The 14,968-nt window shown below is 40.0% G+C and overlaps 1 protein-coding gene across 2 annotated transcripts in view; it reads left to right on the top strand.

Moving 5' to 3' along the window:
- The window catches only part of ITIH5 (inter-alpha-trypsin inhibitor heavy chain 5), a 70,143-nt gene that overhangs the window by 32,493 nt on the left and 22,682 nt on the right, over positions 1-14,968 (top strand). The gene's annotated exons all lie outside the window — the stretch shown is intronic.

The raw sequence follows: 14,968 nt of genomic DNA, 5'->3' as shown, positions 1-14,968 counted from the left end.
ATGAGTAAAATAGTATCTCAAACCTCATAAGAATTCTCTACCCACCTGTTTCCACCCCAGGTCCCACTCTGTGTGCAGCTGAACTTGATCCTAGCTAATAAACTATTATAAATATGTTTTCTCAGTTATTATTTTGTAAATGATTTCTTTGGCCATGTATATTTTTCAAAAATCACGTAGTAAAATCTGTTGATATTTTCTTCATGGTGGCTGATTTTCCCCCATCCCAAAATAGTAAAAAATACATTCCAAAATGTGATGCAAGAATAGGGCTTAACTGTTTTCTTTCAGATTATAACCAAATACAATTTCTAACTAGGATAGGGGAAGATAACCTCATCCTGTAAGGCAGCTCCTTGTAGTTTTTCCACATCACGTTTTTGTACAGAATTCAGCCTGCCAACTTCTCCATCTTAATTGCTTCTCCTCCCTTTCCTGTCTCTGCTCTTCCATCTGGGATTACTTTTCTTTTGAGTGAAGAACACTCTGACATCTTGTTAAATGTGAGTCTGCCATCTGCCAGTAACAAATTATCTCCGTTTTTGTTTGTCTGACAATGATTTATTTCACTCTTCTTCTTTAAGAATACTTTTACTGGGTTAAGAATTGTTGATTTGCAGTGATTTTCTTTCAGTCCATCGAAGACCAATTCCATTGTTTGCTGGTTTCCCTTGTTGCTGAAAATCAGCAATGTTTTAAACTATTGTTCCTCTAAAAGTAGTATTTTATTGTCAACAGCTTTTAAAACTTTCCTTTTCATCTTTGGCTTTCTGTAGCTTTAATGTGATGGTTCTAGGTGTGGATTTTACTGATTTTTTTCTGTCTGAGGTTCTTAGGACTTCATGAATGTTCTTGTGGATTCATGGGAAAATCCTCAGCCATTATTTATGAAATTGCTTTGGCTCACTTTCTTATGGGATCCTCGTGTTAGATTTTTCTGTCCATATCTTCTATGGTTTCCATGCTCTCTTCTATTCCAGCTTGCCTTTCTATATTTCATTCCAATGTGTATTGCAGTTCACAGTTCTCTCCCAGTTATGTCTATTTTGCTGTTAAACTCATCCATTGAGTTTTTTCAGTTATTGCATTTTTTTTCTTTAGTTGTAGAATTTCTCTTTGGTTCCTTTTAAAATTTGTTCTGTCCCTTTTTGGAATGTTAAGCTATTTTACAAAGCTTTCAACAATTTTTTTACTTTCTTAAGCAAATTAAACATAGTTATTTTAAAGTCCGTATCTGATAATTCCAAACCTTGGAGACCCTCAGGAACTGTTTTCATTGTTTCTCTTCTTCTCTCCTTGTGTAACACAAATCATCTTTGATTGCATGATGGACATATTCAAACGTTTATTTGTAGAAATAGTTTGAGGCCTAGGATGATGATCTATTATGCTAGAGAAAGTTTTGGGTTGTTTCTGTGAGGTAGCTGGGGGAATTACAATCTGGAATCATTTTGGTCCACTTTAATGCTTGGGACTTCTCTGGGCAACCCCAGATGGCTCAAAGCAGGATTGCAGTCCTTTCAAGACCTGGTTTGTTTCTGTTTTGCACCAAATACAGAGGGTTTACCAGATCACTTAACTTTGGTAGACTCTGGACTTCAACTTTTGGCTCCCTACTAAGCAACCAAAGTGGTGTTCAGCCTTGGAGATACGACTTTGGCCTTAACAAACATGCCTTAGACAAAATGATCCCACATGCTGAGCCTTCCTCTTTAAATTTTCCCCTTCTCCCAGATCTTTTTTGTCACTATGTTGTTAACTGAAACTCTCAAGATATGTACAAAATAATATATTTTGTTTAGCTTTTTTAGCTGTTCTCAGTAGGAAGGTGGCAAACAAATTACCTGTAGGTTTCTTTATAGGCACCATTTCCAAAAGTAAGTTATCACCCAGAATACTTGTTAACTAGGTCTTGCATCTGATTCAGTGTTATAAGATAAATTCTAGCTAAAATAAGCAGGCAAAGAGAGGCAACAAAGGGCCAGGTAATTTATTTGAATACCCCCGGGCGAGGTTCCATGGCCTTGCTGTCACAGGCCAGGGAAGTCACGCGAAAGTAGACAGGTAGCGAGTTTTTAAAGAAGGTAGGGGGAGGCAGAGCTTAGATTTACAGCAGCGCAAGGATTGGCTAGCCTAAGGCCCCTTTTTTCAGGTTGGGAGGGGGCAGCAGCCGGGGACTTTGGCACGTCATCATGTCTGACGTGCTCCCCCCTCCCCCCAGTGCCTTCAACCTTACAAGTATGATAATTCCCATTTGGATTTTTAATCAATTAACAGTTACTGGGTTGGTGCCATGTGCTAGGTTTCCCCATGCACTCACTAGATACCTATGCACCTGTGAATTTTTAGATTTCCTTTTTTCTTTTTCAAGACAGCGGGCTTCATGAGGGCAGGGTTTAGATGTCCTCTGAAAAAATGTAACTTGATAAAGATATTGATGATTAAAGTTACTGCAAGCAATTTGAATTTGTAGTACCACCAAATATTTTGTTTTTTGATATTTTTACTCACTGTTATATTATGAATATATCTAACACTACTAAATAATCTTTAAAAACCTGGTTTTAATGGCTGCAGGGCAGCACTGTTAAATAGAAACTTCTATGAGAATGGGAATGTTCTACACCTGTGCTATCTAATATGGTAGCCACTAGCCACATATGGCTTGTGGTCATCACATTGGAAAATGTAGTAGAACATTTACTCACCCTACCACCCATGAGAGATATTTAAGTTATTTCTCTTTTTTGCTGTTATAAACGGTGTTTGTGACTTTCATGTGCAATGTAGAAACCTTGTACAATTATTTTCGGAAGTTAGATTCTGAGAAGTGGAATCACTGGGGCAAAGAATACAACTCATTTACAGTTTCTACAAATATTACAAAAACATTTTCTAGAAAGGCCATACCAATTTAAAACTGTTTAAAACTGTTACCAGAGTAAGAATTCCAAATGGATTCAGTTCAAAGGAATTAGTGAATTACCCCAAAATATGTAGGAAAATGTAAGTGTATATTTAACTAGTTTTGAAGGAGGGAAAGACTTTCTAAGCCTGAAAGTAATGAAAGCAATTACAAAGAAAAAAATCAGTAACTTCAGCACATAAAAATTTTAAACTTTTGTTTTATGTGAAAAGAGAATAAAAGTGAACAAAAGGCTGGAAAAAATTTATGCAGCCAAAAGAAGTTTCCCTTTACTATATAAAGAGTAACAGGAGTTCATCTTTAATATATAAAGAGCTATTCTAGATCAGTAAATATCAATCCTGTAATAGAAAATGAGTGAAGAATATGAAGCAATTTACAAAGAAGAAATAAGATTCAATAAGATAATGAGAGTCAAATGTACTAATAAGAAATGAAATGCAAGTTAAAAATACTATCTTTATCTTCAAATCGCCAAACTTTAAATAATGTGAATTACTTATGACAATTTCGGATGTGAAGGGAAATTAAAGATGGCAGAATAGGAAGGCAAGATGGAAACCTCCTCCCAAGAACACGTAAAAGAGGAAAATGCAGCAAATGCAACTAGATCTGAAAATGACCTGAAAGACTGCAGAGTCAACCTCCTACAGCCAGGGAAGAAGAGAGGACCATGCAGCAAAGGGTGAGGCAGCAAACCCAAGATTGAGCGGTACCTAAGCCCTCCCCCGACCCCAGCCTACAGGAGGGAGAAAGAGGCACTGAACGGGTAGAGGGTAGAAGCCAAGAGCACTTCATATCTGGCCCTGGAGATCTGCTCTGGGTTATTGGGACTGGGCACCAGGGGCAGGCAGAACACACTGGGAGACTGAGACTCTAGCCAGGGTGGAGGGCAGGTAGGTTCCATGAGTCCAGAGATCCAAAGCAGAGGAGGTGGTTTAAAGACTTGTCAGCAGTGGAAGGGGTACCAGAGGTGACATGGGTTGGATGGAACTCTCTCCTAAGGAGAAAGGGTGGGTGGAGGTATGGATACCTCTTCAGCCCTTCCTTGGCCCAACAAATCGGGAACTCTTGGGATCCTGAGACGCTCCATCCTCCTTGCTGTTAATGCAGCCCTGAGTGTCCTCCCTGCATGCACTGATGACAGACAGTCCACTTGACCCAGTGGCAGCATCAGACTTTGGTGCCTGGCAGGCAGAGGGAGACCCTCCCAGCTTACTTGGCTCCATTTCAGCCCAACAAGAGAAGTGCCTGGAGGAGCCAGCCCCAGGAGCTCCTTCCTCCTTGCTGGGTCCAAACCCAGTATTGCACGTTTGGCTGTGGCACATTGGTCTCACCACCCCCATTAACTCCCACCATTGTTGCAGGCCAGGCAGAAGGCAGCCTGGCCAAAGTGAGCACAACAGAGTTTCCTGAGATGATCACAAAGACAGCATCTCAAGCAAACTGCTCACCCAGACTTGGACCACTACAGATGCCAGACAGAAAGTTGCCCAACCTATGGCACCCCAACAGTTGGGGCCCTCATAAAAATAGAGCCAGGCACTAGAGAGTAAAGAATCTTGAGCTTCTGGGCACTGTAGCACACCTTCTTCATAAAGCTGTTACTGCATAGACCAGAAGGCATAGCAGAGATATCTAATATAAAGGAAGAAACACAGAATCCCTGACAAAATGAGCAGGTAGAGGAATTTGATCTAAACAAAATTACAAGTCAGAAACCCAAAAGAGGGCTAAATGAAACAGAGATCACCAATCTTCTTGATAAAGATTTCAAAATAGAAATCTAAACATGCTCACAGATTTACAAAAAAGTATTCAAGATCTCAGGGAGGACTTCAACAAAGAGAGAGAGAGAAAACCTGAAAAACAGCCACTCAGAGCTGAAGAAAACAGTATCTGAAATGAAATATACAATGTAGGGATTTAAAAGTAGATTAGATCATGTAGAGGAGATGGTAAAAGAAGTAAAAACTAGAGAACAGGAAAACAAGCCAAGGAACAGAGAGAAAAAAGGATCTCTAGGAACAAAAGAATGATAAGAGAGCTGTGTGACCAATCCAAATGAAACAAATTCACATAACAGGGGTACCAGAAGTAGAAGAGAAAGACAAAAGGATACAGAGTCTATTTAAGGAAATAATTGTTGAAAACTTCCCCAATCTGGGGAAGGAAATAGACACTCAGGTCATGGAAGTGCAGAGATCTCCTAACAAAAGGAACCCCAAGAAGACAACACCAAGACACATAATTATTAAAATGGCAAAGATCAAGGATAAGGAGAGAGTGTTGAAAGTAGCCAGAGAGAGAGCAAAAAAAGATAACTTACAAAGGAAATCCTATCAGGCTATCAGCAGACTTCTCAACAGAAACTCTACAGGCCAGAAAGGGGTGGCATGATATATTTAATGCACTGAAACAGAATGACCCAATAATCTTCTACCTGGAAAGATTATCATTGAAATTTGAAGCAGGTATTAAACAGTTTCCAGATAAACAAAAGTTGAAAGAATTCACCACCACTAAGCTAGGCCTACAGGATATGTTAAAGAGACTGCTATAGATGGAAATGAACCCTGGGGCTAAATATGTTTCACCAGTGAAAATAAACTCTCAGAAAAGGTAGTGAACCAACTAATTACCAAGTAAGTATGAAATTAGAATGAAACAAAAGAAGCAAAATCAAATATACACAAAATCAGTCAAAAGATACATAAAAAGAGAAGATTATGGCATCTAATATGAAAAATGTGGAGAAGGAAGAAGAAGGGAAAAAAGTACCTTTAGATTGTGTTTAAATAGAGTAATCAGCAATTTAAGATAGACTATTATATACTATGGAAGCTATCCTTGAAGCTTTGCTAAACATAAAACTAAAGCCTACAATAAATACACACCCCAAAATAAATAAATACATTTAAAAAAGAGAAATCCAATTACAACACTAAGAAAATCATCAATAACAAGAGAAGAGACTAACAGAGGAAGAAAGGAACAGAGGGGAGCTATGAAAAACAACCAGAAGGCAATTAATAAAATGGCAATAAGTACATATCTATCAATAATCACCTTAAATGTAAATGGACTGAATGCACCAATCAAAAGCCATAAGAGTGGCAGAATGGATAAGGAAACAAGACCCATCTATATGTTGCCTACAAAAGACTCATTTCAGATCCAAAGACATACACAGACTAAAAGTGAAGGAATGGAAAAAGATATCAAACGCAAAAATAGGGAGAAAAAAGCAGAAGTAGAAGTACTTATATCAGACAAAATTGAATTCAAAACAAAGAAAGTAATGAGACAAAGAAGGACATTACATAATGATGAAGGGGTCAGTCCAACAAGAGTATATAACCATTATAAATATCTATGCATCCAACACAGGAGTACCTAAAAATGTAAAACAAATACTAACAGAATTAAAGGAGGAACTAGATTAATTTTAGGAGATTTTAACACACCACTCACATCAGTAGATCAACCAGACAGAAAAAAATAAGGAAACAGAGGCACCGAACAATACATTAGATCAAGTGGACTTAACAGATATATGCAGAACACTCCACCCAAAAGCAGCAGGATACACATTTTTCTCAAATGTACATGGAATGTTCTCCAGAATAGATCACATACTAGGCCATAAACAGAGCCTCAATAAATTCAAAAGGATTGAAATTGTACCAAGCAGCTTAGACCACAGTGGTATACATTACACAAAGAAAACAAAAAGATTTATGAACACATGGAAGCTAAACAACATGCATCTAAATAATCAATGCATCAACAAACAAAACATAAATCAAGCAATACATGGGACAAATGAAGACAAAAACACAACAGCCCAAAATCTGTGGGCTGCAGCAAAGGAAGTTCTAAGAGGAAAGTACATGGCAGTATAGGCTTACCTCAAGAAACAAGAACAATCCTAAATAAGCAGTCTAAAAATCACAATGAAAGAAACTAGAAAAAGAAGAACATAAGAAACCCAAAGTCAGTAGGAGGGACATAATAAAGGTCAGAATAGAAATAAATAAAATAGGGAAAAATAAAACAATAGAAAAAAATTTATGAAACCAGGAGCTGGTTCTTTGAGAAAATAAACAAAATAGCTAAAACACTAGCCAGACTTATCAAGAAAAAAATAGAGTATACACACATAAACAGAATCAGAAAAGAAGAAGGAATAATCACAATGGATATTGCAGAAGTACAAAAACTTATTAGAGAATACTGTGTAAAAGTATATGCCAATTGGACAATGTAGGAGAAATGGACCACTTCCTAGAAAAATATAACCTTCCAAGACTGACCCAGGAAGAAACAGAAAATATGAACATACCAATTACCAGCAATGAAATTGAATTGGTAATCAAAAAACTACCCTCAAATAAAACTATAAGTCCAGACATCTTCACAGCTGAATTCTACCAAACATTTAAAGGAAAGCTAATACTAATCCTTCTTAAAGCATTCCAAGAAGTAGAAGAGGAGGGACTACTTCCAAAAATACATTAAAATAATCATTTATTATGACCAACTGGATTATTCCAGGGATGCAAGGATGGTACAATATTTGAAAATCAATCAGTACTATACACCACATTAACAAAAAGAAGGGTAAAAACCACATAATCATCTCAATAAATGATGAAAAAGTATTTGACAAAATTCAACATCCATTCATGATAAAAACTCTCAACAAAATGGATATAGAGGGTACTACCTCAACATAATAAAGGCCATATATGACAAGCCCACAGCCAAGATCACACTTAACAGCAAAAAGCTGAAAGCTTTTCCTCTAATATTGGGAAAAAACAAGGATGCCCACTCTTCCCACTTTCATTCAACATAATACTACATGTCCTGGCCATAGCAATCAGACAACACAAAGAGTTAAAAGGCATCTAAACTGGTAAGGAGAAGTTAAACTGTCACTCTTTGCAGATGACATGATATTGTACATAGAAAATCCTAAAGAATCCACCAAAAAATTACTTTATCTAATAACTGAATTCAGCAAAGTTGCAGGATAAAAAATTAATACATAGGCATCTGTTGCATTCCTATATACTAACTACAAACTAGCAGGAAGAGAAATCAGGAAAACAGCTCCATTTGCAACTGCATCAAAAAGAATAAAATACCTAGGAATAAACCTAACCAAGGAGGTGAAAGACCTATACCCTGAAAACTACAAGACACTCATGAGAGAAATTAAAGAAGACATCAAAAACTGGAACTCTATCCCATGATCATGGATAGGAAGAATTAACATTGTCAAAATGGCCATCCTTCCCAAAGCAATTTACAGATTCAGTACAATGCCTATCAAAATACCAACAGCATTCTTCAGTGAACTAGAACAAATAGTTCTAAAATTCATTTGGAACCACAAAAGAACCCATATAGCCAAAGCAATCCTGAGAAAGAAGAACAAAGCTGGGGGTATACTCTCCTTGACTTCAAGCTCTACTACAAAGCCACAGTAATCAAAATAAATTGGTACTGGCGCAAGAACAGACCCATAGATCAATGGAACAGAATAGAGAGACCAGATATAAACCCAAGCATATATGGTCAATTAATGTATGATAAAGGAGCCATGAATATAAAATGGGGAAAAGACAGTCTCTTCAACAACTGATGTTGGCAAAACTGGACAGCTACATGTAAGAAAGTGAAACTGGATTATTGTCTAACCCCATACACAAAAGTAAACTCGAAATGGATCAAAGACCTGAATGTAAGTCATTAAACTATAAAACTCTTAGAAGAAAACATAGGCAAAACTCTCTTGAAAATAAACATGAGCAACTTTTTCCTGAACACATCTCCTCAGGCAAGGGAAACAAAAGCAAAAATGAACAAATAGGACTACATCAAACTAAAAAGCTTCTATATAGCAAAGGAGACCATCAGCAGAACAAAAAGACATCCTACAGTATGGGAGAATATATTCATAAATGACATGTCTGATAAGGGGTTGACATCCAAATTATATAAAGAGCTCACGTACCTCAACAAACAAAAAGCAAGTAACCCAATTAAAAATGGGCAGAGGATATGAACAGACACTTCTCCAAAGAAGAAATTCAGATGGCCAACAGGCACATGAAAAGATGCTTCACATTGCTAATTATCAGGGAAATGCAAATTAAAACCAGGGAGGGTGGCTGTTGAACCACTGTGATGGACATTTGATAACAAAAATAGTAATAAAATTTTTAAAAATAATATGACAATTTCTATAGTATGCATTTTTAGAAAACAACAAAATTGTAATATTTAAATTATTTCCTAATAAATATTAAGAAACACCAAAACGGTAAAAAGCAGTCAGTTCTACTGCATCTTCATACAGAGGCCATTCGCCACCCACAGCCTACAGTAGCTCGGAATCACATCTTCAGGTACCTGAGTCATTTCAGGTTTAACCTCAAACTCAGACCATCCTGTTTTCTTCCACTGCTGCTGGGAGAACTATTAAGAATCTTCTTACTTAACAATCCCCAGAAAGATAAATCCTGCCTCGAATTATGTAGAGAAAAACCAGTGAACTAAATCAGGATCTCCTAGACTTACCATTAGTGATAGCATAACTTGAGCACTTCTTAGAAATATAGCATGGAGCATTTTCAACGTACTAGGCATTAGTAGGTATTATTAGTGAATACCAATGGTATTACATGAATTATCGAATAAAAGGATATTTAACCTTTATAGCAATTTGGTTGTTATCTCCATTTTACTGATGGAGAAACTGAGGCTTTGCAAAGGTAGATAACTCAGCTAGTAAATAGCAGGGCCAGGCTGCCAAGCCGGGTCTGACTGAAGCCCATGAGTTGAACTGCAGTGCTATCATGTCGGTGCAAGTAGTGGTGTGATGGAGCGGTGCTCTCCTGTGCTACATAAAGGTGCAAAAAGGTCAGTGCAGCTTGACATTTCAAGCCCCATTTGAGAAGGCTGCCCTTCAGGAGGGAATTCTTTGCTTTGTGTAAGAGCAGTGTCAGGGTGCATGTCATTCCATCTGTTCTTCTCTCCTCTTCCTTCATTTCTGGATGTTAAAATCGCATTCCTTTCTAGGCACTGAAAGCCTGGCATACACTTGGCTGGCTTCTAAGCTACAGCATGGCCTCTTTGCAGGAGAACCACCCTGGACAGCCAAACACATGTCAGCAGCCTCTTGGCAATTTCTAAAGCCCCTTGCAGCCTTGAGTAGTTTTGAAAACTGCTGTCCCAGCAGCTCCTAGCTTGTCTAAGGCCACAGCACTGAGTGAAAAGCTTAGTTAGCCTTCGTGGAGTATTATCTACATTATTTTGTCCACTGGTGAAGAAGAAAATTACCCCAAGCCCAGGGCTTTCGTGATGTGTCCATGGGCTGGGCAGCTCAGGTGTGCTGCCAACATCTTCACTGTTTTCCTGGATGTTCCTGGCTCCCCTCCTCTTTGAGGGCCTAAAACAGTGCACTGGGCCCATCACTGTGTAGGACCTAGGGCACAATCATTACTTGAACAGTTGATCTGTGAAGAACTGTGAAGATCATTTAATGTTAAAGTATATTTTCAGTAAAGGGTGTATCGGTACCTGGGGAGCACATAAAGCTGTGTGCTTCTGATATTTTCTGGTTCTGGTCCTATTACTGGTGGGAATATAAGCCTGGGAGCCAGGATGTAACCAACTTGGGGACAGCAACGGGACACCCTGCAGGTTGCTGGCACAGGGCTTGCCACTGTTTTCTGTCCCACTGTGCTTTTGCCAACAAATGTGTTGAGAGATGGCTCTGGTGCTACATCAAGCAAGATTTCCATCTCTCAATATGAGCTTTTAAAAGTTTTCAGTGAGAGGAGAAGCTGAGAGCACCAAAAAAATGTGATTGGGGTCAACCTTTTTCTTCTTATTAGTTGCATGCTTAGAGCATGGTCACTGGCAAACATGCATGTCTGTGAGCACATTGAGGAAAATATGTCTGTTAAACACACTTTCCCTTGACCAAGATCTGCACATTCTTCTCCCTCTTTCCCCTAATCTATATAATTAGATCCACTACTTTTACTTTTATCTAAAGGAAGTGTGCCAATCCCTATCTCCACATAGCTTTAGGCCACCTCTCAAGGTTTCAGACTCTACCCGTTCTTACCATCAAGTGGCATGAAGGGGATTGTGGCCCATCTCAGGTGGGTGCACACAGATGTCAGCTGCCCTGAGGCCTCAGCCAGCTGCTTGGTGATGTGAAAAACTAGTGGAGCTCTTATGCTCTGATGCAGAGTTAACTGTTAGTGCTTTATTAGTTAACTCTAAGAACACCTTGGGCGGGTACAGGGACAGATTTCTTTCCCTTTTGTGATTTGGATTGGGTGCAGGCTTAGAGACAACAGAGGCATGGATGAGAAAAGATAGGTGGCTGTGAGGCCCAGCGATGTCTGATGGGACCTTCATTCTAGCCACCCTCTTCAAGAGCATGTGGGAGCGTGGACTGAGGAGCACTGAGCAGCCCAGAAGAATGCTAGGCCAGACCTGCAGAGCCCAGAAGGTTCTCGGACAGCTATGGGCTGGTTAGTAGGAGAGGTCCCTGAACAAGTGAGCAAACTCAGAAAGGAGGGTGCAAGCAAACCACAGGGGAGCATGTCTAAGCAATTTGGAGGTACTCAGGCTGTCAGAAAACATGGACAGTGTAAGGGTTGGGTCCTCCTGTGTCACCTTTCCAGGCTGCAGGCCTTGCTGTCAGCATCTGAAAGCATGCCTTCAGTAACACTGGAAATGTCTAGCTTCCCCCTTTGCAGTTTTCTGGAATCAGGGTCAGCAAACTTTCACTGAAAGGACAGATAGTAAGTATCCTAAGCTTTGCAGGCTAAGCCATCCCTGTGGAGACTATCAGTCACTAATAGTGACAACTAGTCCTTGTGTTTTATGCATTGCAGCACAAAGGTGGCTGCAGGCAATATGCAAAGAAATGGGTGTGATGTGTTCCACCCACATATTTATTTAAGTGTATTTATTAAAAATAGGCAGCAATCTGGATTTGGCCCCTGGGCCATAGTTTGCTGACCCCTGGCCCAGAGTGATGACTAATTGGCTTGTGGCTAGAAATCATTTCAATTGATAATATTTATTATCATCTACTGGGCTGCTCTTCTCTAAGTATTGCCACCAGCCAATATGTATTTCAGAAATACATTGCAAAACAGAGATCTGGGACTTGGGACAGTGAACAGAATGCAGTGGGGAGAGCTGGTATTTTTTGACTGACTCACAATATGAGGAAATAAATAATGGGCAGAGGGAAAAATATTTTTCCTTTAGGCCACTAATGAAAATTTGGATTTTTTTGTTTGAAGAAAGGCAGCTCTTTGACAATGATACTATAGATAATATTAAATAAATTGGAGGCACCCATTTAACATTTTTTGTTGTTGAGGCAGTTAAGATTTTCCCAAATGAAGTAATGTAAAAAAGTTTTGAAGGTCTCTGAACGAAGGCACTATGTGGCTATCATACAAAGAAAAAATGAACAATATGGAACTTTAAGTACTCCTGCATTATTAGTTCAGGTTACAGGTCTTGTCAATGTCTGAAAGCCTGGTCCTACTCTAACCAAAAGCCTAGCTTCCCCTTCCTGGCCTCCTAATCCTGCACTAAGTATCTCCAGTTGGGATTGGCAGATTCTCTCTGTAAAGGGCTAGATAGGGCCTCAAAGGAAACTTTGCTGTGAGTAACAGTGAGATAACCTCTATAAGTCAAAGAGGACTAAATAAGACAAGCAATGTGGAAGTGCTCATCAGAGTGTTGGAAAGCTCTGTTCCTCCCAGGGTGCATACCCGTGGCTGGCTGATGGAACCCGCTGTGGGGTGGCATTCCCAAGGGCTGCCCATGCAGGTGCAGCAGTCACCCCTTCTCTTGTGCAGGACACCTGACTCTTCCTCAGGAGCGCATCTTGGCTTTAACTGTAGACATCAGATTCTCAAATAAAATAAACATTGATTTATTTATCCCTAGTACCTATGGGAAAAGTACTAGGCAAAGGGGATATAAAGATAAATAAGACAGAGCCTTTCTCTTAAGAGGTCCAGAGGAGAAAAGCCCTGTGAAAATTGCATGCCATGGAGGTATGCAATCTCCTTAATGGAGATATAGGGTGAGGTCCAGGCATGGCACAGTGGGGGCACCTATCAGTTCTTCTTAGGGGTGGAGCAGGGATAGTGAATGTTTCTCAGAGGAGGGGAGAGTTGAGTGAGTCTTAAAGAAGTTGATTAAGTGGGTTGGCTGAGAAGAGAGAGGGTCCCAGCAGAGAAACCATGTGTGAAACATGCGGCAAGAGAAAATGTAGATATGCAAGAAGCATCATATTTAAGCCACTTTAATTAAGGTCCTTGGATTTTGCTGGCAAAGAAATGCAGGAATCAAGTCCAACATGTCATTTAGACAATGGAAGTAATTTTGGGGGCAGAAAGAGCTTGAGAGAGTCACCAAAACTGAATGATGGCAGTGACACAGGAACTCATCTTGCAGGTGGGATACAATTTTCTTGGCAGGAAAGGAGGGAGGGAATTCTTGGTTGGGGAAAACCATGAAAGAAGGCATGAAACAAGAATGAAATGTTCTAGCTGGAAGGTTCTGGTAGTATTTTGGATAAGATATCTCGAAAACCATCCTGATAAGAGCATTTGGAGAGGCAGATAAATCATAACAAGCCTTTTAAGTGCAGAGCCGAGCTGGTAAGCAAGCAGAGACCACCAGTGATTCTAAGAAGGAAAACAAAACTGAGAAGTCATGTGATGAGCTCTGAGTGATGCAAACCCCGCACCCCATCCCACCCCACCCCCACCACCAGGGAGCTGCTGGTCCCCATACTGGGGCCTGGGATTCAGTCTCTTGTGCTCAGATATGGAGTGGTGAGCTGAGGCCCTTGCTGAAGTCGGAGCCCTTGACAGGCCGCTGCTCAGTGAAGCAGTGGGCAGAAGCGATGCCCTGCCTGCTCCACTCTGGACCCTCTGGCTCTCCTGAATCCATCTTGTACTGCATGTGAGGATGCAGGTAACCAAAATTTAGAAACAAAAGTAACCTAAGATCCTCCCCGGCCCCCAGAAATTAAGGTCACTGGGTTTTAGAATCTCTTCCCTCCTGCAGCAAAAATCTCCTCTTCTAGTTTCATGGTGTCTCTGAGAGTATGAGATGATGGAAAGAGACACAGGTGGAGGGTGGCTCCACTTCTCTAGATATTGTCTTGTATATGCAGTCTGCAGGTGCTGAGAGGATGTGTGGACTTCCTCCTTAATTGTTCCACAATTTCACATTGAACATGGCTTTTTCTCAGGCCCTCTGTAATGTCCATGATGTTCATTAAGGCATCCCTGGGCTGACAGTGAGTGGCACAGGGTGGGTCTACTCCAGGGAAATAGGAGTCATGAGAAGGATCATGAGGAAAGAGGAAGGGGTTTCTACAGATGCCAAAGAACCTGTAGAAACAAAGCAGGCAGGCTCCAGAATCCAGTGTGCAGTCAGGCGGTATAACCATCTGGATTTAGACCAGGCATGAGGGACCAAGAAGCCAGTCATCTCACAGCATGGCAGAAGGACACCAGTTACAAAGATCTAATAGTTTCCATGAGCTCCTCTTGGTCCGTATCCTCTCCCCCACTTCCCACCAGAGCAGAAGCCATTCTGCCGATGGCCTCCAGGAGCCCACAGACGGCAGCGGGATGGCTGTATTCTGGGCCAGAGTGAGAAGTGTGGGATCAACAATGAGGGTAAATCCTGAGAAGTACCAACTTCCCACATGAAGAGAAGTGGACAAATGATCTGTTCTGAGTCTTATTTACAACATCAAGCATGAAAAATGGATGTTTAATACGTCATAAAGAATCAAAGAAATGTTATTGGCAAAGAGCCTTTTAGAAAAATGTACAATGACATTATTAGGTAAATATTTCATACATTTGTCAAACAAAGTCAAATATTAGGTAATGAATCTGAACATTAGCCAGAACATTAATATGAGCGATGGCTCTCTTCTCAAGTTAATGTTATCCAAACACA

Source organism: Manis pentadactyla, chromosome 3, assembly GCF_030020395.1.
Source record: "Manis pentadactyla isolate mManPen7 chromosome 3, mManPen7.hap1, whole genome shotgun sequence".
NCBI classification, from domain to species: Eukaryota; Metazoa; Chordata; class Mammalia; order Pholidota; family Manidae; genus Manis; species Manis pentadactyla.
Note: the sequence above shows the minus strand (reverse complement) of the source record. Positions and strands in the feature narration are given on the sequence as shown.